The sequence below is a fragment of the Anomalospiza imberbis genome, chromosome 3, assembly GCF_031753505.1.
Source record: "Anomalospiza imberbis isolate Cuckoo-Finch-1a 21T00152 chromosome 3, ASM3175350v1, whole genome shotgun sequence".
Taxonomy (NCBI): Eukaryota; Metazoa; Chordata; class Aves; order Passeriformes; family Viduidae; genus Anomalospiza; species Anomalospiza imberbis.
Window position 1 is genome coordinate 7364562 of NC_089683.1, and position 26919 is coordinate 7391480.

At 42.6% G+C, this 26919-nt stretch overlaps 1 protein-coding gene and 1 non-coding gene across 4 annotated transcripts in view; both read right to left on the bottom strand.

Moving 5' to 3' along the window:
• Positions 1-26919, bottom strand: part of EVA1A (eva-1 homolog A, regulator of programmed cell death) — a 201514-nt gene that overhangs the window by 72438 nt on the left and 102157 nt on the right. The window lies entirely within an intron of this gene.
• Positions 6541-6612, bottom strand: TRNAC-GCA (transfer RNA cysteine (anticodon GCA)). Its single transcript has one exon. It is a non-coding gene; the product is annotated as a tRNA-Cys (tRNA).

The following is a 26919-nucleotide window of genomic DNA, read 5'->3' on the forward strand; positions in this document are numbered from 1 at the left end:
TGATGCCCTACCAAGCTTTGCTAAGTCATGCTGCAGGACAGCACTTGGTAGGGAGATGCACCAGCTTGGTCCAGATGCAGTGAAATGATGGAGTTCATCACCTGCTGAACTGATGGACCCCATCCAGAGGCACATCAGCTTGGAGGTTCCATGGGTGCCAGTCTGACTCCATGTGGAGCCAGCCCAAGCATGTCCATACCATATTGTATTCTGTATTCTCTAGGAATATAAACTAGGGATATCGGGAATATAAACAGGGATATAATTGAGTTTCATGGCACTTCTCAGAGCTTCCCTGGCTGGGATGACAGCTGAGGTGTCTCTGACACCATCTGCCCAAACACTCCCAATTCCAGGTTGCAGCAGCTCACAGGGAGATCAAAAAACCAGGCAGTCAAAGGGAGAGCCTTTGAAGTGACTAGATGTCCCTGAAAAAAATAAGGTAAATTTGTCCCTGTAACTCCTTCTTTGTACTCCATGGAATAGTGGGGACAGCATTTCTGTTATCTCTGTTCTTGCCAACATTTCTGCATGTTGCTGTTTAATAGGAAGTACTGAAAACACACATGAATGGACACTAAATTACAGAATATCCCTTCAGGCTTTCTAAGCCATCATGAGCATGAACAGGAGACAAGTACACGTGAACATAAATTCTAAGATGAGACATGTCATTTTACCCATATAGAAAGTGGAGTGGAGAATAAAGCAAATTAAGAACAAAAGACAATGAGGAAAGAAAAGAGAAGGGGGAAAAGCCCTATATATAAGCTTTAGCATCTGAGAAAAACCAAGCAGAATACCTGGTGCCCATTGAGGTCTGCTGTGTATGGATGCATAAGTGTGTGGCATGGAAATGAGACAGAATTGCTGTCCCAGGGAACACACTCCACTGGAGCAGTCTAAACTCCTCTCAGGGGGGTATGCTGGACTTAAAGATCTGATTCTGGCCACATGATTCTTGCCAGATGTCCGGTCATGGACAGTTGATCACCAGCAGATTATTTCAAAACAGACTTCAGCTGAGACACATCACTTCCACCCCAAGAGCACTTAATTCTTAAAATTCAAATAATTGAGTGCTTGAAATCAGCAAAGAAATATCCTTAAATTACAGTTTCATGCTGCAAAGCCTCTGCTCTTGAAATACGGAGGCAGCTCAAAGAAATAAAAGGGTATCCAGGCCCTCCTTCTGCTGCTCTTGAATGAAGTATGGTATGGATTTCCAGACCTGGATTTAGGCCTGGAAGCACATCTGGAGGGTGTCTATTCCCTGCATATGTTAGATTTGTGCTACATTAAAGAAATCATGGCTTCCACAAACATAAATGATGAAGAAAATTCCTGGCCTGAAACTAAATATTGTTTATTATGACACATTGAAACTGACTCCTGAAGAGATGATGACACCAAAGCCATGAAATGTCAGCCACAGAGCCTTGGATTGTTGTAGCAAGTTCCTGTGAAGGAAACTGATTGAAACTCCACCATCCTGAGCTAAGGCATCAAATCTTCCCAACCCACATGGTGACATCTATCAAACAGAAGTCACCTCACTGCAATACTCACCCTTATCTGCTGGAGAGGAGGAACTGCAGAACAAGAAAACGAGGGGTCTTTGGCAACAGAGAACAAGACAAAAGTACAAACACAGCCCTTCTCTGCAAGCTTGCCTGACACAGGAATTGGAGATAAAACACTCCTGGCTTCCAGTGGCAGTGATATGCCCATGAAGAAACCTTCTCCTTCCTGGCATCACATTTGTTAAGTTAAATGGCTTGATAAACCTTTAAAATTGGATGTGGAGCTACCTCTGGTCACAGGAACAGCCCTGTCTCCAGCAGCAGCACTGCTGCTAGGGAGTATTACATAAACGAGTTCATGTCAGGTCACAATCAGAAGACAGGCAGAGGCAGAAACACTCCAGCAGGCATTATTTTTCTACAGCACAGCCAAAAGCAGGCAAATATTTAAGAACAGTAAAATGCCACTGTGTTTGCAGACACCATTTATTAATAGCAGGATGGATTTTCAGTCAGTTTGTACCACAGATACCAATACCATCTTTGCTGCACTAAGTTGATGAAAGTGACATAAAGTTTCAATGAACAATTATTTAAATCAAGGTGCAAAACTCACTGGGGAACCTGCAAGATTCTCCACATTCTTAATTCCAAAGATCTGTTCCCAAATCCAAATGCATCCAGTAAATACTTAGCCATGGGTGTGTCCCATGTGCTATAGAAGAAAACAGGAGATCAAGGATCCTGTTCTTGAAAATTGAAAAGGTAGGAACAGACAGAGAAGTGATTAAATCCTTCCTCTCCCTTGCTTTGCACTGCTGATGCTTTCTCATTTTTAACAGAGGTTATAGAAAGTGCAGACTGTGACCCTCAGCAAGGAAAGTGTTTACTCCCCACAGGGCAGGAACAGGGGTTCCCAAACGAAGACGGATCCTGAGTCCCAAACTGGAATTAATCACAGACCCGGATGTGCAAAGGGAAACTGTACTGTGGTTTCAAAAATAAGAAACTTTGGGAATTGCTGATCTTAAGGAGTTTCGTTAGATGCCTATAATCATGTCATGTTAAGTTTTAATTGTTTTCAATATCTCAGAGTTGCACTTCTACCCTCAGGAAGGTGATGAATTTGAGCAAGGGGCTTACCATGTAAGCAAGCTGACAGAAATGGAAAAAAAAAAAAAGAAAAGAAAAAATAAAAACACCAGCACAAATAAAATAAAACCCATCTGACCTCCCTGAAGCCTATACATTTTGCCCCAATTTGTTATCAGCTGGCAAACCCTTCTCAGTAACTCCAGTGTGTATCAAAACTGGCCATTGCAAAGAAGCACAGTCATATTCTGTGAGAAATAACACAAATCTCTCCATTTATAACAGCTCTTCTTGGGTTTTAGCCATTAATCATTGGTCCATCTGCAAACCCAGAACTCAGCTTTTCCAACATGTTCCAGATCTGAGCTAAGATTCCTGAATCAAATATTCCCCCTTCCTAATTTATGCCACTGTAGCATTTCAACCTGAAATCCCCAGTGCCTCAGAGAAGGAAGGTTTCTTTCCAACAGGTAGCAGCTGAGCTGACAGGGAATGCTGATGCTAAGCTCCCATTCTCTGCTATTTTTGAGTAATGTCTGTCATGTCAGGCTGGAGAGATGGATGTATCTATGGGACAGGTATGGGCACAGAGATATCTGATACAAGAAACTCATCTGGCTGAGAGCATCATGGTGCAGCAAATCCCTCCACCACCGTCTACTCCAGTTTCCTGAAGAACTCTGGAATTCTGTGCCCATACCTTTGTGCTCTGCACTTAGGACATCTCCAAGACATAGTGAAGGACCAGAAGAAGACAATGGTTAGCAGCTATGATCCTCTGGATCAACAGGAAAAGAAAAAAGGGTCTTATCAAAATGGTGGAACGAATTCCTTTAGGAACTGCAGACTGCTCCAAATCCAATTCCCTTTCACTAAATGTACATGGTTCAATTCTTTTGCATCTGTTATGTGAAATACAAGTGCAGCTACTGCTGTAAAAAAAACAGTAAAAAATGTTTCTATAAATATATTTCCAACTAAAGAAGGGTCAAGAATCTCCATCCTTTACTGGAAGCAGAGGAAAACATAATGAAAAAGTGAGGAAAAGGCAGAGGTACTTGAAAGGAAGTTGTAGCGAGCAGGGGATGAGTCTCTTTTCCCAGGTAACAAGTGATAGGACAGGAGGAAATGGCTTCAAGTTGCACCAGTGGAGGTTTAGATTGAATATTAGGAAAAATGTCTTCACTGAAAGGGTTGTCAAGCATTGGAAGAGGCTGTCCAGGGCAGCAGTGGAGTCTTCATCCCTGGAGATATTTAGAAGATGTGATGTGGCTTTGAGGGACATGGTTTAGTGGTGGGCTTGGCAGTGCTGGGTTAATGGTTGGACTTGATGATCTGAAAGGTCTTTTCCAACCTTAATGATGCTGTGATTCTGAAATAGGTAAGAGGATACACATTTCACAAAAGTCAAACTGCCTTACAATCCTAAGAAAATAATATGCTACACTTCAAACACTCTTCCCCAGAGGAGAGGTTATAAAAACAATAGTTGAAAGATGTATGATCATTTTGCCTAATGCACTACCAGAAGATGTTCCCATGCTCATCTAATGGGTGCAGGAAAAGAATGGAAAATAACATCGTTGAGTTCAGACCAGGTCAGGAGATCTTTCCAAAGATTGCTCCTGTCTCTTTTCTGAAGAAGCACATACCCAAGAGATTTTGAATGCAAACAGCCACTCAGAAGGGAGTATGATACAATAATAAAAACCAACAGACATATTCAGAATAGTATTAAAAATTAAAATCCCTTATGAAATCCAGTAGCTGTTTGTTACGTATGTGTCCAACTCACTGCAACACAATGCTTCCCTGAAACTTGAGGAAGATTTTAGGAGGTAAATAAGTGGATGCTCTCCATACACCACACACATTAAAAAGGGGTAGTTAGACCTATCATCCTGGGCTTGTCTGCAGCCCATCAATCACGGGCAAAACCACAGAACATCTGTGACAGGTCTCAACAAATAAATAATTAATATACATTAACAACATATAATGGAAAAGGAGTCTTATTAATTAATCCAGTCTCACGTTTTGATAAGCCTACAAACAAGCTTGATAAAAGTAATAGTGTTGAGGCAATGGGCTTTTGAAGAGCACTAAATTTGAATTCTTGAGTAATATACTTGGCTGGTTTAAAATAAACATAGTACAGTGTAGATTAATTGGAGACCAGCTGATAGCTTTCCAAATTAAATAGTAAATGGCAAAGGTTCACTCAGCAAGTGAACTTTCAGCCCCCTATAGATGTTGTCTTACCAGTTGCTGTTTAGTGTTTTTATTTCTGACACAGAAGAAAAGATTAGACTATTATTTAGTAAGTTTGTGGAATTTTGGGAAGCAGCATGGAATACAGAGGACAATAAAGCAAACCAATCCAGAGAGGAATTCAGGAAACTGCACACAAGACAACAGTATGAATTTCAGTAAAGTCCTGAATGTCAGATTAAACAGTGGAGAACTTGCTTCTTAGACATGAGGAAGGAGGCCAGAAGCAAACTGGAAAAAGCCTAGAAAGTGATAGAATCTAAGTGGTGCAACATAGACATCTTCAGCAGCATAATGCATGTACTAGAGATGTAATACCAAGTAGAAGAAGAGAAGAAATTATATAACAACCCAGCCTGGCATTGGCGCAACTGCTGCTGGTATTCAGAGCCTATTCTAAAGGCTGCAGGTACTGAGGAACTAAAAATAATTGAGGGAAAAGACACAAGAATGAATAAAGAAATGGGAAATCTCATTATGGAGAAAGACATGAGAAGATTTACCTCTTTAATTTTACAAAGAAAAGGCTAAGAGGTTTCTTAATCACAGATTCTAAGTTTTCAAAGAGAGAATTGGAATTAGCTAAAGAAGTTTCTTCAACCTTAAAAGATCTCATAGTGGCCAGTAAGTAGAAGTTAAATCTAGACATTCACAACAGATATAAATCTGGTTTCTTTGACAATTTTGCAAGGGTTGTGGGATACTTACACTCACTGGGAATCTTCAAACCAACTTTTTAAAATTTTCACTCCAGTTCAAACAGCAATTAATTTAGGGAGATCTTATGGCCTCTTGGCCTCAGTAATTTATCCATTAAGTGAAAGGGCTTCAAATGCTTCTGTGGGAGGTTGTTTTACAACCTAATAAATGTCATCTGTGGGAAAAGTTTCATGGGATTTTGCATTTATCTTTAATACACTACTAATGGACCACACTGAGTAATTGATTCCCTTGTTTTCTCTTCTCATCAAAGCACAATTAAAATAGTGATATTTCAGTAGATAATAACACCTTTTCTAATACTTGTAAAGAATAATCAGAAAATTAATCAAGCAATTAATTCTTAGTCCTTAGTCATCCCTCCCACTCAAGACCCAAACCAATGTTCACTTAAGCACAGGAATATGTGAGGAACGTTTCCTTCAGCCAAGCACTGGAGAAGAAGAGGGAAATTTGGCATTTGTGACCCCAAGATTGCGGTATCAGTACCCAAACCAGAAGACTACGCAGAGAAAATGGAGATTCTTGCAGGGGCTGAAGTAAATGTGCTCCTGTGGTTAACACTCACTCCTTCTCTGCATCTTTACTTGCTTTCTGGCTGTGGCTTGTCCCTTTGGTTGCTCATGCTTTAATTTCCTTCATAATCTCAATCCTGCTACTCAGTGTCTAAGCACTGTGTGTGTTTCCTTAACACCACAAAAAAATTATAAATTCATAAGAATTGTTTGGGTTGGAAGAGACTCTAAAGATCCTCTCATTCCAATCCCCTGCCATGGACAGGACACCTTTCACTAGATAAGGTCGTCCAGCCTGGCCTTGAGCACTTCCAGACATGGGGCATCCACAGCTTCTCCGGAGAACCTGTTCCAGTTCCTCACCACCACTCACAATAAAGAATTGTTTTCCTAATATCGGACCTAAAAAGCAGCACCTGAGGGGGCACCTGGAGTTGAACCAGGGACCTCTTGATCTGCAGTCAAATGCTCTGCCACTGAGCTATACCCCCTGCCTGAATAACCATTCTGTGTGAATGAAACCCATGAGGACATTCCCTGCCCTAGGGAGCTCACAGCATGACTATGAACCAGCCTTGCAGAACTGGTCCAGCACAGACAGCCTCACTGCATTTCTTCCTGAGCCTTGTAGAAGACACACACTGGGGTGTAAGACTTTTGGGGTAGCCCAGCAATGTCTTATGAACAAATAAAAACTGAACCTTACAGCTAGTGCTGGACAGTGCCAGCCAATTAATTGCAAAATGATGGGGAAATTGCTCTGTATTCCCTTTAGCTCCTTCCCTGCACTTCTTTCCAGATACGGAACAGGGTTACCTGCCCAGCTCCTTTGCCCAGATGTGCAGAGCAAGGCCAGGTGCATTGCCCACCCCTTTTCTCAGCCAGCACCATGCCCTTCTCCCCTCAGCAGGGTAGCTGAACACCCATAATCAGAGGTAACAGTGGCCTGGTGACTCCAGGGACTGAATCTCCATCTCAAAGCAATGGTGATAATTCCCAAAGGACAGCCCCAAAGTTCAGCTTTCACTGAGTAATTCCCAGGCCTCTGGAAACAGGCTGGAGAGCAGTAAATTTAGTAAGGAAAGAAAAGAGACGTTCTACAGGTCTCTATTGCGTCACCAGCCCTCTGTCTGAAATATTTATTAGTATCAAGATTCTTGCTAGAATCACAATACGTGTTCAAATACCAGGACAGTGAAACAGCATGTCCATGGGGTCAGCCAGGAGGCTCTGGTATGGAGAATCCAGTGTAGTCAAAGTCTGACAAACATCAGATAAATAAATGGGAGAGGCTGAACTCTAATAGAAACTAAGAGAATTTGTTTGCTCTAAATGGTGAACCACATGGACTGAGATTTCTGTGGAAAGCATCCACAGACAGGTACATGGGTAACATCTGGGACACTGGGAATCTGGATAAGGTCCCCAGACTGAACTTTTTGGCACCATTTTCTGTGATTTTGATTCATCCAAAAGTTATTAGTACGAGTGCTTTGGAAAGCATGATCTCTCCCAAGATGAGCAGCATCCCACAAAGACCTACCATAGCCAACCCTCCTTCCAAACCATTCATATGGATCTTAAACAAAACCAGTCTAACATTGTTCCCTTCTGTTCCCCTGAAGTATTTTCCACCAAGTCTTGGCATTTATTCATCACTACGTGTTTCTGGTGCCTCCAGCCTGTTTTCAGTCTGCTTTATAATCCTCATCTCCAGTCAATTTAAATTAAATTTTCAGCTCGGTCATTCTGAAACAATACATTAATTGCCTCAGTACATGAATAGACATCTTATTTATACAGATTAAATGACCATATTCTTTTCCTCTACTTGGCCTGCAGTTGGATCAAGCTAAGTGATTAAGTTTTGTCTGGATTTCCTTCCTAAAAATCTATGTGTGTGTCATCCATGTTCCTTTTCAATGGTGAAGTCAACATGTGTAGAGGGCTGCATCCTTCCTACATGCCACTAAAGAAATCAAATTAATAACTAAAGTGTGCTCTGAGTCACACAGAAAATTCAATAAACTCTTCTTCACCAGGGATGAGGTTTGCTTTAACTGCTTACAGATTTACTTTGTTTAGTCTTTTCTCCAGTATTCCATGACAACAAAATTTACCCCTCCTTTTTCCATCATTTACATTCCATTTTGGCAACTCTCTTGAGGGTTAGCTAATATACATAGGGCTCCATGTGAATGCATGGCACAGCAAATTTTTCTTCCTTCCTTATTTAGACTCCTTCACTAGACATGGAAGCCAAATTTATCAGATAGTTACTCTTTTAATGACTGCTGCTTATTTTTAAAGATCAATACAACACATTATCCTCTGTCCTCTGGTTCTAATTTGATTCTTCTGGTTTTCAGAGACAACTTTGTGAGGCAGCTCGTTGACTAATTGCATGACAAACATAGCAGGCAGATTTAGTTTCCCAAGTTTCATTTCTAAGATTTTCCTGTTTCTCATATCCCTAAAAATTCGCCCCATTCCTGATGTATTCAGTTAATGTTAGTGTCAGGAGATAGCACAGAGATTCAGTTAAATCCAGCAGTACTGACTTCAAGTTCTCATTCTGTGGGGCCTCCTAATGCTGTTAGACAGTTTGAGGTCTAAAATAGGATGAAAGGAGACAAGGCGAGGTAAATATGTCACTTCCACTCATGGCACTCTATAGATGTTTCCCAACTTGGTGAAAGTCAGCTCACCCACAGGAAGAGCAGTAAGGTATATTGGCATGTGAAAAAGTTTCTGTCTGTAGTGCCAACATAAACCATTTGCATAGATCAGAACTCCTTTCCCACCATGGATATGGGGTCACCCGGTACAAGAACAGGATTCTGGATCAGCTTCATGTCTGAATTGTCAACTTCTGTGATTTAAAGGTGGAGGGGGGAATCATGGTCATGAAGAAAGAACTCTTTTTTTTTTTTTTGTCATTCCACTAAACACAAGTACAAATTTCCATCACCAGTCGTGAAATAGCTGCTTCAACAGAGTTCCAGAAGTTTGAAGACATACACACCCCAAAAATCAACCAAACATCTGAGCAGCAAAATGATGTAAATTGGAGGAAATGAAGTGTCCTGTACATGGACCCTACCCTTTCACAGCACAAACATTTCCAAAAACTAATGCAGAGAGAAGCTTGTTCCAGTTGCCGTGTGACTCAGACTGGCATAAGTAACTGGCCAGGGCACTTCTGGGACAGCAAAGTAGGGAGAAAATAAAGGACAAATACTGCCTTGGTTCAGAAGATGTGAAACTTTCAAGTAACTGAACACCAGACTACTGAACATCCCTGGCTCCCTACTATGTCCCACCAGTTCCGACATTCTGCTGCACACACAGGCCAGCGAAGCACAAGCAGCAGCCTACATCAAGTACAACAGTCAGGACTGTGTCTATACTACTTCCATCTGAAGTGTCTAATACTTCTACCTCACCACTTACTCAGGTTCTGAAAAGAGATGTGAACAAAGCTGAAGACACCGTGAAGATCTTCAAAATGGCCAGTTCTTTAGGGAGCTTCAGGCCTGGGCTGTGGATCCTAAGGGAGACACAGTTGTGGAGTACAGCAACGATTGTTTGATGAGATGAGAAAAGCAAGACAAAAAAGATCAAAATGGACTAAATAAGTCTCCTGGTATCAGCATCTGTGACTCACTTGCTATCAGCATTGTGACATTGCATTACTTTCTCCTGTTGTCTTGCCTAAAACCTATTGAAATGAGAAGCAGCACATCTCAGACAATTTGTTGAAATCACTTCAAGTCTCTGAGTGATGCTAATGATCAGTGACCAAGGGTGGAGTGCAGTGAGGTGAATGGCAGATGAATGGCAGATAACAGCATCCACCTTAATGGAGAACTTTGAGCACTTCCACGGATTCTGAATATATCTCATCACATCCTACTCTTTACCTTAGTTACCTTCCTCACTCTTCTGCAAAGTATCCTTATATTTTATCTTTTAAATGTAGAGATGAGGAAATGAGGGAATAACTGACCTCTCTAAGGTCACCAGGCCTGTCCAGGCTTCCAGAACTGGTTTAGACAGAGACCTCACTTGCAATTTTGGAACTGCAGACAAATCTTATGGGTGGTTGGTCCTTAAGGATGTGCTCGGAGCTCTGCTGCTCCCTCCCCTCATGATACCAGCACTGCAAAACCTGTCATGAGCTGGCAGAACAGTTAAGGGTATAAGTACCAGTGTCAGACCTTGTGAAGGTGCTTCAGGTTTTGTGCATGTGCTCTAGGAGCTGCCAAATTTAAAGAAACTCAAGAAGATTTTTGCAGAAATATTCACAGAGGCAGCCTGTCTCCACATGTCTATCAATAACACTCAAGTGTCAACACTTCCAGGCTTGGATCTGAAGATGCCCTCACCTGCTATAGGTTTGCTGATGGCCATTATCTAGTTCATAAATGGGGAAAGTCAGGCACAAAACAATAAAACAATTCTTCTGCAGTAACTCAGATCAGAGCTGGAATATTAAAAAAAAAAAAAAAGAAAAAAGAAAAATTGAAATCCTGGCTCAAGTATCCTATATTATCTACAAAGTGCTTGAACTGCTCCTCTCAGAGTTTTCTCTTTCATTCCTTCTTCATCACTCCGACTTCTCTCCCATTGCCAACCACATCTCTCATTGCCAGTTTCCTTCCTTTAGTGTTTTCAACCATTCTTATCCCAGCAATGATCCCTTCCTCCCCATTCTGCTTCTTTGCTGCAGGTCTTTCCAAACGCCAATGCATCGGGCCATCTCCCTGGGACCAGAGTCACTTCACTGGAGGGGAACGTGCAGCTGTGGGTGGCTAGAAAGCAGCCAGAGGGCCCCCACTCCCCCTAGCCATGCTGCAGGAGGGTGCTGAGTGATGGTGTCAGCAAAGAGCAGTAAGAGGCCTTGGCTGCCTGTTCAATACCTGAAAGCAGGCCCTATTCACTGGAAAATGGATCTGAAGGAGGAAGGTTGCTCCCTCTGGCCCCAACCAAATGATATTTCATCCAGCATGAAGGAGATGTTGACAGAAGGGTCTGTGTCTTCACAGATGAGAGACTTCAGGCGGGTAGAGATGTGCCTCCACCAGTCACCTCCACTCCAGCAAGAGGTAGGACACTGTCAGAGGCTCCTGCTTGCCCACAGCCAGACGTGAGTGCACAGTGTTCCAGTCTGCTCATTAAAAAGGCTGTCAGGGAGGGCAGAGGGAGAGCACAGGCACAACAGCCAGCTCCTTGGTGTTATGTGTGAGGAATCAGGGTTAGAAGTGGCTTTAATTAGGGCATTGCTGCTTTGATTTGAGAACACAGGAGTTTGAAAGTGTACAGGTTTCATGTTAAGTTCTTTCTGAACTCAGAAGGAAGGGTTGGAATTGCTATTTGTGAGCATCTCATTGATCTGCTCCTTGGGTCTATTAATTCATGGTGTCCTCCTCCAGTGCATCTCTCCCAGGATATACTTCATTAGTTCAACCCAGCTACACACAATTTGCTCTCAGAACACACAATGGCCAAATAAAGGGACTAGTATGGCATGCAGCCACAGAAGAGGAGTTTGAGCAGAGCACAGGTACTCTCTATTCCTGCCTTCCCAAGCAGCAGGTCTCCAAGTGATGAAATGCAATGCTATCAAATATCATGACAGAGAGTGCAAATATATAAAACATGAGGATGCCTCTTAAAAATAAATGTTGCTCCATGATCTTTTTCCCAGGAGAAGGAAGTTTCCAGAGTGCTGGCTCTCTCTGCGTGTGGTATCACATATTGCATGGCCTGTTCCCTATGAGATCTCGACATATGCTACGAATCTGCCTCTGCACTACAAGTATTCTAAATCAGATGTTTATGCCTTCTTCTGATCTTTTGCAGTCACACGTACATACATTGGATTTTGCCACAAGCTATCCATCATTCCTCCCTTTCCAGCATCTGAAACACATGACTCGCAATTTGGTTTTATGTGTGTTTTACTGCAGTTTCCATATAATCACACAGGAAACTTTAATTCTCACCTTATGAGCTCAAGTCTGCAGTTCTAATCCTTGTCTCTCAGAAGTGTCACGACTGAATGTCTGATTTCCGACAGTCTGTATTTCCCACAAATGAAAGAAAAATCAAATTCAATTGCAATCAAAGCCTTCCTTCTCGCAATCAGTTGTTTACCCACATCATTTTTCATGGGTTACTTCTACCCCAAAGTAACACCTAAAGCCCTTGGGCATTGGCACCCTCTGGGTCTGCTCATTTCAGCTGTGGGCTAAGCACACTGGTGCTGCACGAGGTGGACATTTTCCATCACCACAGGACAGACAGCTCTGCAAGGCATCTGTCACCCTCTAATGACCCAGATTTCCTGCAGGCATCAAGGGGAAGCTTATCCACTGTAGACCTGTCATGTCTCAAGACTGTGATTTGCCCCCTCATTCCTCCCTCTCCTTCCTTTCTACTCATTCACCAGGAATTCACCACACCCATCCCCTTCCCCATCCCAGACTGGAAGTGGCAGGCACAGCTGGTTGGCATCATCCACCTTCCAGCTGCCTCTTTTAAAAGCCATAGAAAGGAAGAGGGGCTGTAGGTCACCCCAGCCCCCAGCTTACCCCAACCCCTTACCAGCTGTACAAACCCTCCTGCCTCAAAGGCTGACATAATTTGGCACAGCGCTCACCAGTGCAGTGCTGTCTGTACAAATGCATGTACAATACCTCATCAAGGGACCCTGATCCCAGAAGGGCTCACCCACCACCCTCTGACATCATCTTCTATGTGCCTCATCCCCTGCAATGACACATTTCTGTTTATGGTCAGGGAATGGCACTCTTCCAGGAGGGCATATCCCAGGCAGAGGGAGATTTCTAGCACAAATATGTCCTTGTTGGTTGGGTGAAAGAAGATGGAGGATTTTTTAGCTCTCTGGAAAGGGGCTAAATGGGAAGGGTTGACAGAGAAGCGGTCTGGTAAGATGCCTGCCCTGTGCATGAAGCAGATGGCACAGACGCATCAGAGAACCCCTATAAACAACCAGTTAAGCTTCAGTCACAAGCCCTTTCATCTGCTTCAAATATAGGCTCTACCACCTTCCAGCTGGGGCCGGAAAATATCAGGTCTGCTCTGCCTGCAGGGCTTTGTGAGTTAGTATGTTCTGAACTCCTGCCAGGAGTAACTTTGGTGCTGGAGGGATCAATGTTGGGCCCTGTGCAATGCATCCGTAATGCAGTGACTTATGCATGGAGGAGGGAAGCTGGGGAAATTCCCTCCCACTATAAACTATTTCTTGGCTCTTTGCATCAGTTGTCAGCCCTTGGGAGTATATGTTCCTCTATTCCCCTTTTTCTGTGGTCTTCATTATCATTTGCTAAATATTAGCGTGTGCTATTTATCATGAGGTCCACAACCCCTGTCCACTCCAGGGAGTTTGCAACTAAGTCACAGCAATAAATATTCTGATATTCTATGGGCTTTACAGTGCTAAGAGGCACACAGCTGAAATCATTATCTCAGAGCCTTCATCCCCTAATCTCACAGTGAAACACTCATCACCAAAGGCAGGGAGGATGGACACGAACACAGGTTGTTTATACTCACAGCAGATTCAGACTCAGGCTCTAAGTCTGCTTACTAATAATGATGATTACTGCAGCTCCTCTGGTTTTATAACATGTTTGAAAGGCTCAGGGAAACCACATTATCTGTAACTCTCTTTCAACAGCATGTTTGGTTCACAGGATCTGCTGGGCTGGCAAAGGAAAGGGTGTGTTTGTGGACTGGGAATCTGTTATAATAATATCATGGTGACCAAAATGAGCACCATGATCTACAATTACTGCTATGTTTATTGCAGAACAGAGTCACCCGAGACCTGACTCAAAACCTGTTTACTCCACTGAAAGTATTTTGCAGCAGGTCCTAGGAGCAACTTGGACAAGACATCATCTCTTACTGACTTTTCCTGCCCATTTAGTTTAGGGAGTTTGGACTTTCTCCCTGCAATAGCTGTTATCTAAGAAGGGATTCAAACTTTGACTAGACAGGTTACTCCAACATCTCCATATTTCTGATCTCAAAGCCCCTTTCAGAGTCATTCCTGGTTAATGACTAGAAATGTCCCAGCTTCTCTTGGCAATAGGATCTGATCCCAAGAACCTTCAAAGAAAACCAGAGTTCAGACAGAACTAGTAATATTTAATAAAGATTTGGAGGGGCAATTAAAGAAATAAAGATGCACATGTCCAAAAGAAACACTGGTCTGAGGAGTCTGTATTTTTCAAAGTTATCAAATTAGCCAGGTTTGATTTCCAGTGCCAATCTAAATAATGACGGATGTTGTCCAATCTCTTTTCCTTCCAAGTAGGCTGAGAAATCATGGACAAGGTCATTAGTGTGAGTGAAGAGACATTCTCCTGCTCTGAATGTCCCAGACAGAGGCGCATGGAACAGCTGCTCCTTTCTCAGAGTGGGAGAACAGCAAAAGGAGAAGAGGAAACTTGAGCAGCCAAGTGGCCGTGTCCTGTGGACAGAAGGAACAACTGGCATTAGCTAGTTTTCCTTTGCCAACCTTATGGCAACAAAATTGAGAGAAAGAACTGGACAAAAAATGGGGCATCTTCCCCTGCAGTGGCAGGGCACAGCCCTCACCTCTGTTCCTCTCTTGCTCTCTCACTATGATGGGAGACAAGTTCGGCGTTCACTGGCCATTCTCTGGCCAATGCCACACTCACTCTCCAACTTACAGAGCCCAGACAGTGTCAATATTTTCCCCATATTTTTTTGCAGCCCCCTTTCTGACAGTAAATCTGTGCTGATCTGTAGCAGGGATGTTTTTTAGCATGCCAGGCTCACGAATGCCATAGCCTGTTATTCCAGAAAGACTGAAGGATAAACAGAGGGACAGGAAGAATAAAGATCAATAAAACTCCTTGATTTGAACTTCAAATCCAGGATATATACATATTAATAAACTAAAGGGCTCAAGCACTGGCTTGGAATTGTTCACAGATTGTAACTTATAAAATTTCCAGAGATATTTTGGTCTGTTCTCCATCCCGGCATGGCTCAGGGGACAGCACAAGCCAGGGACTTTTCACTGCAGCTAGTTTGGGTATAGAGATTTCCTCTATTCAAATGGAAGCCATTCCTTGCCACTTGCCCTTAGGGCCAGGGAACACTTTTATTGTGCAGTTGTAGCCCGTGGGGACTCTCTCCAAAACACAGTTAAATCTCCAATCTGGCTGCCCAGTATAAGGGATGCCTGGCAGGTCATAGCTGCCTCCTTGATGTATTTAGAGTCATTCCCTGACCCCTCTGCTGCTTGGGAGACACCAAGTGCACAGGAGATGATGGGAGCTGCAAGCTGGGGGGACTCACCCTGGAACAGAGATTTTCCACCAGAAGGCACCAAACCAACACCAGTAACACCCAGGACACCTCCATGGGGCAGGGACAGTGGCGTGGCCAAGCATGGCATGCTGCAAGACTGGCTGATGGTGCTGATGGGTTTGGAGCCAGCTGGAAAAGGTTCTAGTTAGTCTGTGCTGGCTTTTGCCAAGATCAGGGCTGGGTAGTTCCTGGTATAGCCTCACAAACCACTGGACATAGCTGGAAGCTGCATGCACTAAATGCTCTGCTTAGAGTGGAGAGTTTCCCTGTCTTTCTGAAGGTGTTCACTTCATTGGAGGGGCCTGGTCCCCCCTTCAGGTGACACAGGTCGTCCAAGCAAGCAGCTCCTTGCAGACTTGGCTGCAGCATGTCCTACAAACCAGGCAGAACCTCCCCTGCAGAGCTGGGCACACAGGATGGCTGGGCAGCCAGGAAGCAGGAGGGTTTGGAGGTGCTCACGGACCTGCTGGTGTCACCCCAGCTGCTTCCATGAGGACAAACACCACACAAAGCTGGCAAAACTGGATCTGCAGGAGCATTCTGCCTGATACAGTGCACAAACATCACCAGGATCTTTGACTATGGGACAAGCTGCTATTTTTGGGTTGGTTCAAGGCATTTCTGGTTGAGAATTGTCATGTTTTCAATGTTACAAACTCTAGCCCTAACAGCAAACTCCTGCTTCTGAGTTGAGTAAGCTTCCACTGAAACAATAGATTGGGAAAGGTTTTCTTTTTTCACAAACTGGGAAAAGGAAATGCACTTCAGAAGGACATGGATTACTTTGATGTCCCAAAATAAAAAAATGCTGTTCTGTTCTGTAAGAAGGACATCATTGCCATGTCCATTTTTGGTATCTGCTGTTTTCAAAGATGGGTAAAAACAAGAAATAAATAGCAACACGCCTTCCTCCTGCATTCTTGTGTCCTCCACAGGAACAGCTGCCAGAGCAAGGAAACTATATTAAGACCACTGCATCTCTCAGACAAAGACAAACTCTTCCCAAGGTTTCATCTTTGCACAGTGACAAGAAGCTGGGGATTCAACATGTAACTGTCCACATGGGCATTCCGTGTGTGAGAGAACCCATTATTGTCAGCACTGATCCAAGAATAATCCAGCTGGTCAAATACCCATGATCCAGTTAAATATGACTGTTGAGTGCTTTTGAAAGGCCCTAGGCTGAAACATCAAAGACAGATTGTGCAAATACTAGGCAGGATCTATAAATAAACCAAATTGTCTAAAATATCACTTTATGTGTACATATGGGCTACTGAGTTCTACATACCTAGTCAGTACAAAAACAAATTTCCTTGGCTACAGCAAGAGCTGTGAAACCTCTAGAGAGTTACATTCAGAATCAGAATCAAAACCTAAATCCCATCCTGCAAAACAGGGTTTAAACCCACTGAAGGCTAAGAACACTTCAGAAGAGATGTTATTTACACAAAGCAGATATTATTTAAATACGTACTAATTTTCTACTTACTTTTCTGCTAATAAGATGTGAATCTGTCAAAGACTAATATGTTTAAAAGGAAGAAATAATTTGAAGCAATTTAGTAAAATTGTAATCAACAATGTGCTTGAAGTTAATTTAGACATCATGAGGTTTGAAGACTTAGGAAAGTAATGAGAAATAATTACTGAAAATAGATAATTTTCTAGAAAACATATTCAAGATAACAACTATATGGCATAACTTCAGATGTCAACAATGCAGATATTCACATCTGGTCCAGTCACCACAGGTCCCTTTAAAAATGAGAGAGAAACAAGCCCTTGTAATGGGTACCTGAGATACCTACTTGAAAATGAGATGAACTGCAAACTAGAAAAGCCTTTTTCTTTTCAAATACTGACTACAAAGGGAGGCCAAGGTATCTAGTCCATATGTAGCTGATTATACCATAGACAGCTACATCTGGTCAGCATTAGAGCGTGTTTAATAACACACCTATTTGTAAATGCATTCCTATTCAGATCAATATGTCTGTGCACTCAGTACTCCAACCTTCTACTTAGACTCCAAGTTGCTAGTCCAAACCTTAGTCTTGAACTTCAAAGTGGGTTGGACCCAGCTACACTGAGACCTACAACTTGCTAAGTAAGGTCCTTCGGGAAAACACAACTCTCCAAGCCAGGATGAGACCCCTGAGACACAGAGACAAAGAAATCCCTTCGGAAGTCTGCAGAGAAGCACTTGAAGAGAAACGGAAGGATCCTTACAAATCCCTCTACACAGGAAAATATTTTTGCCATAACCAAAATGTCAATGCTAATGGTTAAATACATTTCCTTGAATAAAATCTGCCTAAGACTTCAGGAAAAACATGTATGAAGAGCAGTCATGCCAGAAAGTTAAGCAGTTTGTATGGTCCTGGGTTCAAGAGCCCTATGTATTTAAAGAGCTGGTGAACCTTTTCACAGCCTGGGACAGGTAAATCATTTTTTGCACCAGTCTGGCTTGAGAGTCCAAAAGCCTGGCTCAGCCATGAGTGTGTCAGCATCCTGGGTGTGGGGCGCAGTTTCTTGGCCAGCTGCAAAAAGAAGGTAACTCACTCAGCCAGCCAGATCCATAAAGCAGCAGCTCACACTGTTATTAGAGGCCTGCCTCCCCATCTGGAAATTAAATGCAAACATATGCATAGGCCTAAGTGTTGCTTAAGAGAAAATCACTACCCTGAAAACGCTGAACGGGAACAGGAAGAAAAACAGAAAGTACAAACCAGTATCTGTGCCTTCCCCATTTCGTTTTCTGTACTGTCAGAGGTACCCTCATATCTAATTCAGCACAACTTAAACGACAAAGAATTATGAGGTGAGGAAGGAAAGAAAATCCATTTGTTTGTTAGTACTATAACAAGCTAAGAAATCTGACAGAAAATTTACATGACACATGTTCCAGCTCCAATTTACTAGGTGGTTCAATCCTCCCAAAACAGAGCCACAGCATTGCACCAACATCCTATACTTCATTCTTCATTGATACCCAAGGCATCTACATAAGGTTTTGATCATCTCTAATAGCACAGAGGAGAAAATCTGCCTTTCCTCCCAGTGAGAATCAGACACAGCTTTCACACAGCAGAAGTCAGACCCTTTGATCAATATGCAGCATGTTAAAAAATGTGTGTTAGTATGTAATCCTGAGGTATATCCCTAGTGGTTTGATTTTTTTCACTGGGGAAAAAGTAGAGGAAGAGAATTTAATATTAGTTCTTTTTCATAGTAATAAAAATTATAATAATAAGAAACAACAACAATAAAAGTAAGATAAATGTGAGATTGTCATTGAATTCATGACTGAGTGATTTATCATGACAGCAACAGACATGTCAGGCAGGAGCTTAACACCAGATCATTCTGAAGCTTCATGTCAATAAAGTTCAACAGCAACTGTAGGCACTGAAAGCAGAGACTCCTCACATCTGTGTGATCATGTCTGCACTCGATGCATAAACCAAAACGTCAGGGAGGTGGGGAGGCTGCTGCTCTCTCCTGCCAGATGCTGAGCAAACAGCCCCAGGGTCTAACCACACCGGGCAGGAGGAAGCACAGTGACTGCCCAAGGAGCTGATGATTGATCAGGGTTAAGCAGAAAACCTCTTGCCCTTAGGCCAGTGCCCGTCCACTGGACCATGCTGACTACCATGCCGGGTAAGAGATGTAGTAGGGGGTTGCCCTTTTGTAAGCTGTTATTTTCTTCCTAATTTTTCATGGACCCTTTAAAAATGGCATTTCTTGTCCATTCCAAGAAGCATTTTTTTTTCTTCTAACGAAAATACTTTGAAAATTTCATCAAAGCTTGAAGCAAATACAAATGATCCAGGGACTAAATAGTGCAATCCCCATTTACAGGTTCATCCTTGATACATACTCCCTGGGTCCCTGCAAGCTATGAGCTTATCCAGGCTGGGGCAACTTTTGACACAAAACAGGTATGTTGGACTCCAAATGAAGCTGCATACCAGTTTTCTGCCTCTCCCTGAGGCTTTGGCTTGAACCAAAATGGAGTGCCACCCATTAACAAAGAGACCTCCAAGACTCTGCCCTCCCACCCTTGCTCCTTCCCCTCCAGGTACAGACACCAAGGTCCATCTGCTGGGATTAACCAGCCTTCAGAGTCTTTGCAGGCAGCTGTGAGATGGCTTTCAAAGATAAGAGATGGCCCAGGGTGGGCTCATGGGTAAGGAATTTAGTTAAATATCTTTGGAAGGGATCTAGTAAGATTTGCTTCCTTGTTTATATTATGCAGTATCAGTCATCCTTAAGACCCCAGGCCTGTGTGTCAGTAAAGCTGGAAGCACAACCAGCCAGCACAGGATCCTGATTCTGCTCCCCATGATCCTGTTCTCCCCATGCAGAAATGCTTCCCTACATTCAGAAATTCCTACATTTTTTGGCTCAGTTCACCTAAATGAGGGATAATAAGTGAAATACTGAGCAGCAGAACACTTGGGACTGAAATTGCAGAGAGCTTTTCTTCCTGGGTAATGGTGTTGCTGCTGCCCAGTGCTAAAACAACAGTCATGGCTAATATACGGCAAAGAGATTGTAAGTCTCTCTTGGCCCCCAGGGAGAAAATAATCATAAGCCTGCTCAGTGTTTGTTAAAAGATACAGGTAATTGTGGAAAAGAGCAACAAAAAGACAACTGAGTGGCTGGGCAGGTTGATTTATGAGGGAAGATTAAAGGAGCTGAACATGAATGGCTTAGCTAAACAGTGACTAAAACAGGACATGAAAAGTAGCCACTGTCAACAGTATTTGAAGTGTCTGTCTGAAGGGGTATTAACTGTTGGGGTGTGGATATTTTGAATAAATGGAGGTCTCGAAAAGGAGGTCGGAAATGCAAGTGCCAGATGAATGTTAAGGGAAGTTTCACGAAGAACAAAACTTCCATGGCAATTTCCTCCCCACTGTAAGGTGGGGTGCCCCGTTAAAGGTCATCTGTGCTGAGCAGACATGACCTAAGGAACTTCTGGCCGGTGTCTACTCTTAAATGGCTCACTGGCATCCCCATCTCTAAGCACCAGGACAGAGACAACCAGGCAGCATGACAATAAAAGCCCATTCCAAAACTTCCCTACAAACAGAAGATAAAATACCCATGCCTTGGGCATCAGAGATCAAGCAGAAACGCAACAAAAATGTCCAAAGTGAGGAAAAAAGTAATTCCCTGGAGTTCTCTTATAGTACTGAAGGATGATGTAGGGCTGGGTTTGATCACAGGTAGTGAGAAGACACATAAATGTCAGCCTCTACACTCTGCCATTATTTGGCCTCTCCCAAGCACGAACTTGAAGTGGAATAAGGGAAATTATTTTTAGTAACACTAAAGAGACCCAGGTTGGTCATCATTCAGCTGTTATAAATCGCATAATTCACATAAGGCACAGCACCCTCCTCCCTTCCTAGTCCACACAGGACTAGTGGTTTGACCATGGAGAGCCACACCTCAGGTTCAAAATAGCAGTAAATTAGGAATTAACTTGCCATATCCTACTGCTTTCTTTTCTTTCATATAATCAAAGATTGGGCAGGGTGCATGGTGAGAATTCCACCTGGAGAACAAAGCACGTATCGACTCATCTAACAATGAATATACATATATACTGCACAGAATATACATTGATAAGAGAGTTGCAGTTCTTCGGTTCAGCTGCCATTACACATGCCCTGTGTAAATGTTCTCCACACCCAAAATGAGACTAACACTTTCTCCCAAAGTTTGGCTGGCCCTGCTTATGTAACATCACTCATAGCAGGAAACCCTTCTTAGCAAATGAGTGCATTGCACAACAATCCTTGCTGATGCCTGTAGGTGTGGTAACATTCATTAGTGCACTTCCCAGCAGTTAAATTAAACATTTGATCATGGAATCATAGACTCATTTAGGCTGGAAAAGGCTCTAAGATTGAGTTCAACCATTTACCCAGACAAGTTCACCAGTAAACCACATCCCTAAAGTGTACCCATGCCCATGTAGCTCTCATCAACGGGCTACAGACACCCCTGAGTGCCTATTATATTGATTTTCTATTACAGCAACAGCTCACAAACCTCAGTTGTACCAAGACACCACTACAGAGGTCACACGTATTTGCATCTTTGGTGATTTTCAAAAAACTGCCATTTTTTATTCCTCTCTCTCTATCTTGGTCTTCTAATTCTCTTTTCATGGTCAGGAACAAATTTTCCAAATTTTCATTTTCCAGATCCCAGAGGATTTCCTATTTGTTTCACATTAAAGTGGAGAGAGGGCAGTAGAAATGAGCAGGGCAGTGGTAGGTGCACAGCAGAGAATTGTGCATGAGCTGGCAGAAAGGCACCAGCCATGAATCCTTCTAAAAAGGGTGGAAGGAAATGTCATTGTCTTGATACATTTTTTAAAAAGGAAGGCAAATATACGTTAATGCAAATATATCTTAATTGGTCATGGTGTCAAACACTCCCTTTAAATTTAATCTAATATGTGTTTCACTGAGCTGTCAGCTATCTCCAGTAGCCCCCAGGCACTAATGAGTGAGCATCAAGGTGTCAGTGCTTCTGGCATTAACCTCAATTAGGAGGAGTTAGGGTGATCACTGAATCAAGGGTCAGCCCATTCATTGCTGACACATTCCTCTGGCTGCAGCTTGCAACCTCCTGCTTGAAAAGGGCTGGCAGACTGGCTGCCAACCTCCTCACCAGTAAAGAAGTCTCATACCTGCCAACATTACTGTTAATTACTATATTTGAAATCTGCACAGGTCTTAACAGGCATGGAGACACAAGAGTAACTCTATTTATGAGGCTATTCAATGCTGTTCCCAGGTAAAAAAATAACCTGTGGTATTAAAATTATAAATATCTACCACTTACTCATGGTCAGAATTTTTAAAGCATCATTAAAGACATCGATATTACAAAGAATAGAAAGTCTATACAACAGGGTTAAGCTTACAGGAAAAAAAAAATTCACCACAGAGTTAACCCATGTAATTTAAATTCTGCTCCACTTCTCTCCCTCCAGAGCTCCTGAAAGATTTCCTTTAGACATATGACATCCAGATGTCAACTCGCACAATCATTCTCAGGTAGATCTGCTCTTTTGGGGTGAACTCATGGGTGGATCATGAGTGATTTTGAGACTGACCCCTCTTATTCAAGCATGAAGGTCTCAGGACAGCCAGGCAGAACCCTCCAGATCCACCCCAGGCCTGAAATCCACTCTCTAGATGGCAGATTGCTGTTCAGCCTCAAGGACTTGGGCATATTTATGCCAGAGGAAATAATTCAATGAGAAAATCTATTTAGTAACCACGAAGTTGTGTCAGCCACCATAAAATCTTGGTTACATTACAGTTTAGCATTACAATTATTACAGTGGAAACTACAGGTCCATTATAAAACATTTCTTAAATTTCTAAATTTATGAAATATATTAATAATACTAGAATGAAAAACAAAAGTCCCACCTGCCTCCTTCCTATCACCACTTCACTACAACAGACTGACCATTCTTCCCTGCATTCTTCCCCTGTGACTTTTAGGCCATGGTCCTTACCAAATGAAACAAAACAAAATTAAATCTACAAAACACAGAGATAAAAGGATTAAAGGTCTCAGGTGCACACACCTTATGAACAGCGGAGCTCAGGGGCTACAGAGTACTTTAGCTAACTCTTTATGGGACTCTTTCCATAACACAAGCTTTCCCAGAGTTTAAGGACCACAGCAGCAGGCTTGAAAACATTGCCTAATTGTAAGGTAGCACTTGTCTTACAGCTCATTCTGCTTAGGATCATCATAAAAAGTGTCCTTTGAACTCCCTCTCTGCTTCCTCCAGCCCAATCTTCTTTCCTCCCCATTCCCGAGGCAATGATTTTTATCTCCAAGCCTCCATTTCTTCTCTGCAGGAATCAAAGGGGTTTCAAGCCTTTCCCTTGAGGTGACAGCATTACCTGTTCCTCCTCCACCTGAGATGCAGAGCTCTGCTTCCTCAGAATATTTATTTGCCCTAATCTGTATCAGACACAGGCTCATTCTGCCCTGGTAATGAAGAGTTGCTGTGTCTGGGCCAGCCAGGCCAAGTGTCTTTGGACTCTCCTGGGCTGTTTCATACCAAGCTTCAGCCAGCTGTACAGTCAGAAAAGACAAACAGGAGCAGCACAATGACAATTTTCAATCACCTGATTTACCAGCCTTCATCTTAAAACCAATGAGGCTGTTTGTGTCAAGTTTCACATCCCAGTGCAATCACTTCTGTTAAACACAAACAGCTCTTTGTCCCTGTAGCATGTTCCTCCTTGGTGCAGGATGGCAGAGCTGCCATAGCCTGTTACAAGCAGGTACCTCCAAGCCTATTAGTAAAGCGTGTGCCTCACTCACTTCAGCACTGGCCAGCAAAAGAGATGGCATTTTGTCTTTGCCCTCAGGTAATCCATGAACTCCAACAGATCTGTGCCATGAATCCAAATCATGAGTCTCACTGACTGAGGGGTTTCCTCTTTGCTTCTCTCTGAGATGCAGGAAACTGCATCCACAAAAATTGTTAAGTCATCATCAAAGGTGATAAAATCACAGCCTCAGAAGTCAGAAAACATCAGCCTTGAGCTATCTGGTCACTCATCATGGTGCAGTTTTTAGTTACACTGCCACAGCTTTTTTAACAGGTTCTGTTGAAGTATGAGTAATTCTGAATGTGAGGTCTAAGTTTCTGAAAGGAAAACAAGCTCCTTGCTTTTCCTTCACCTGGATGGAAACGTGCAGAACTCTGGAAGGAGGGTCAACAAGTCCATTTGCTTGCAGAAACTGGTAACAAATGTTACATCACCAAGGAAAATCTACTCTGCCCCCTCTGCCGTACCACCAGATGCAGTCCTTGACAGTTTAGAACAAATCTGACCCTGAGAACAAAAGTCTAAAAGAACAACCAGCCAGTCAAAGAAGTCAGCAAATATATTGACCCCATCCTAGCTCCTGGAAACATTTAGGGAATTAATAGAGATGAAATGCAAAAAATCCCATGCAAAACCAGTTAATAGGAAAACCCCTTTGCAAACCCAAGTGTAGAGATTGATATTACCATGAGCTTAGATGCAAGACACCAAGCTGCTATTCAAGAACTTTTTCAGCATTAATACTCATGGCTAGAGGCAATTTCTCTAGTGCTTAAATAAACATTATGTTCCTCTCTTACTTGAACAAATCTTTAAGAGCTGGAGATCTGTCAAATAGTGGAAGTGGAAACCAATAAATATAAGGACAAAACACTGGTATTATCATTACACAGAAATTATAATTTTGACCAAAATAAACATTTGTGTAAGAACATGGTGGTTGAAAGCATCTAACCAGGTCATGAAACCATGGAATCATAGAATGGTTTGGGTAGGAAGGGACCTCAACATTTATCTTGTTCCAACATATCCCCACCATGGGCAGAGACATCTTCCACCAGAGCAGGTTGCTCAAAGCCCCATCCAACCTGGCCTTGAACACTTCCAGGGGTGAGTGGATGTAGATGCAGATACCTGCATTGTAGAGGCTCTACATGTAGATAACAATATGTCAGCTAAGCACCAGGAGCCCCATTTACAGTCAGTACAGGAGAACTGTCACTTCAAATATGCACTTCATCTCTTTCAGGCGCTTACTTTAGGATGAGATGACTTGTGCCTCAAAAGCAGCTGCTTCTCCACATTACGTGTAAAAGGAGTTTTTCTCAGGAGGGGATGTACACACTATAAATCTCTATGGCTTATATGTCTACACTTGGTCAAATTAATCCCACTTCATGAATTTTTCAATATTTGTAGCCACTACATGAGGACTGGATAGCTTGAAGAGAAGCATAGGCTTGATACAAAAATTACTTGACAAACCTCTATTAACTTAGGAAAATATGACAAAGGATTTGAATAGATGTCCTAAACTATGTCTGAACTCAGTGTCTTGACAATGCAAGTAGCCACATGGAATTATATCATATTCTGTTCTATCACTCTGTTCTTAATTTATTTGTTAGGTCAAACTTTTGAGGCCATGAATTTCAAATCTACATGTTTGTGAGTTCTGTTTCACAGCATTATACAAGAAGCCCAGTTAAACAAACACTATCAGACATTATACATTCAGTGGAATATCCCTAGAGGTAGATTGCCTAAAATGTTTATTTGTTTGTAAACAGAAATTTTATTTCAACTTTTGAAGAAAGAAAGTCTGCATTACACATCCCGTGTGTGTCTTTCTCTAGCAAGACCCTGCCTGCATTGCCCTGTTTCAAAGGTGTGTAAAAGGCTTTTGTTTTTTCTTGGAAGTCTGGAATTGCTCCTTTTTCTATTTTATGCAGGTCTTGGAATTGAGTTTTATAGCAACAGAAAGCGCTTCTGCAGTGATAAAAATACATTTTCTACATTCATGAATTCATAAATTTTAAGAGCAAAAGGAACCATTACATTCATCCAGCCTGAGGCATTGATAGATTTACTGCACAGGAGCTAATGGACCAGAGCACAGTCCCTTTGAGATGACAGGAGAGAATTTGTGCAGCTTTTTTCCCTTCCTCCTCATCATCATCATGAGGGCAACCACCTCAGAGCTGCCTTGTTCAACAAAGACCCTGCCTCTAGTCCAACTTGAAAGAGCATTTATTTAAACACATTTTAGAGAAAGCCAGGCTGCTTTCCCAAGCACTCAAAGAAAGCAAAGGTCAGCACACCCCCATCACCCCAGAGCACCTCAGCCACCTCTCCTTGACCCCATTTGGTCTCCCAGCAGCACCAGACACCCGAAAGCAGCAGTGGCTGCTGCCCCTGTGCTCAGGCTTTGTTCTTTACCTGCACAGTCCTCTCGTTGGGATGTGAAGCACTTGGCCCCTGGGACTCAGCTTATTGCCTCATAAAGCAGGATGGCAGGATTATTAATGTGGCAGAACTGCAGGGTTTTCCAAGCAATTTATGAGTTACCATGGCAGTTCATTAGCTCTCAGCCCAATGACCCTTCCTGGCAAGCATGAATCAAGCAGGAGGCATGTACACATCCAAATGTACGACAGATATTCACATCAAAAAGACATCCAAGGTCATATTTCCTCCATTTTGTTCAGCACATGTCCAACTGCAGCACTAAAAAGTCACCAGTTATCAGGACTGATAACCAATCCACTGAAACACGTCTAGGCACAAAGAAATTCTCAATCCCTTTTTAATTTTTTTTAATTTTTATTCTCATCAAGCCATTTCTGATGGATGCCTGCATTTAAAGAACTGAAGGTCCTTAGCAGAGGGCTTGTATTTGCAGCCTGTATGGAATGCACAGGGAGGCAGCTCTGACACTGGGGACAGTGGGCACTTTGAATGACTCCCTTGACTTCAGTGCTCAGAATAAAAGTGTTTCACTTTACACACAGACAGGCCCCTCATCCCCACTCAAGG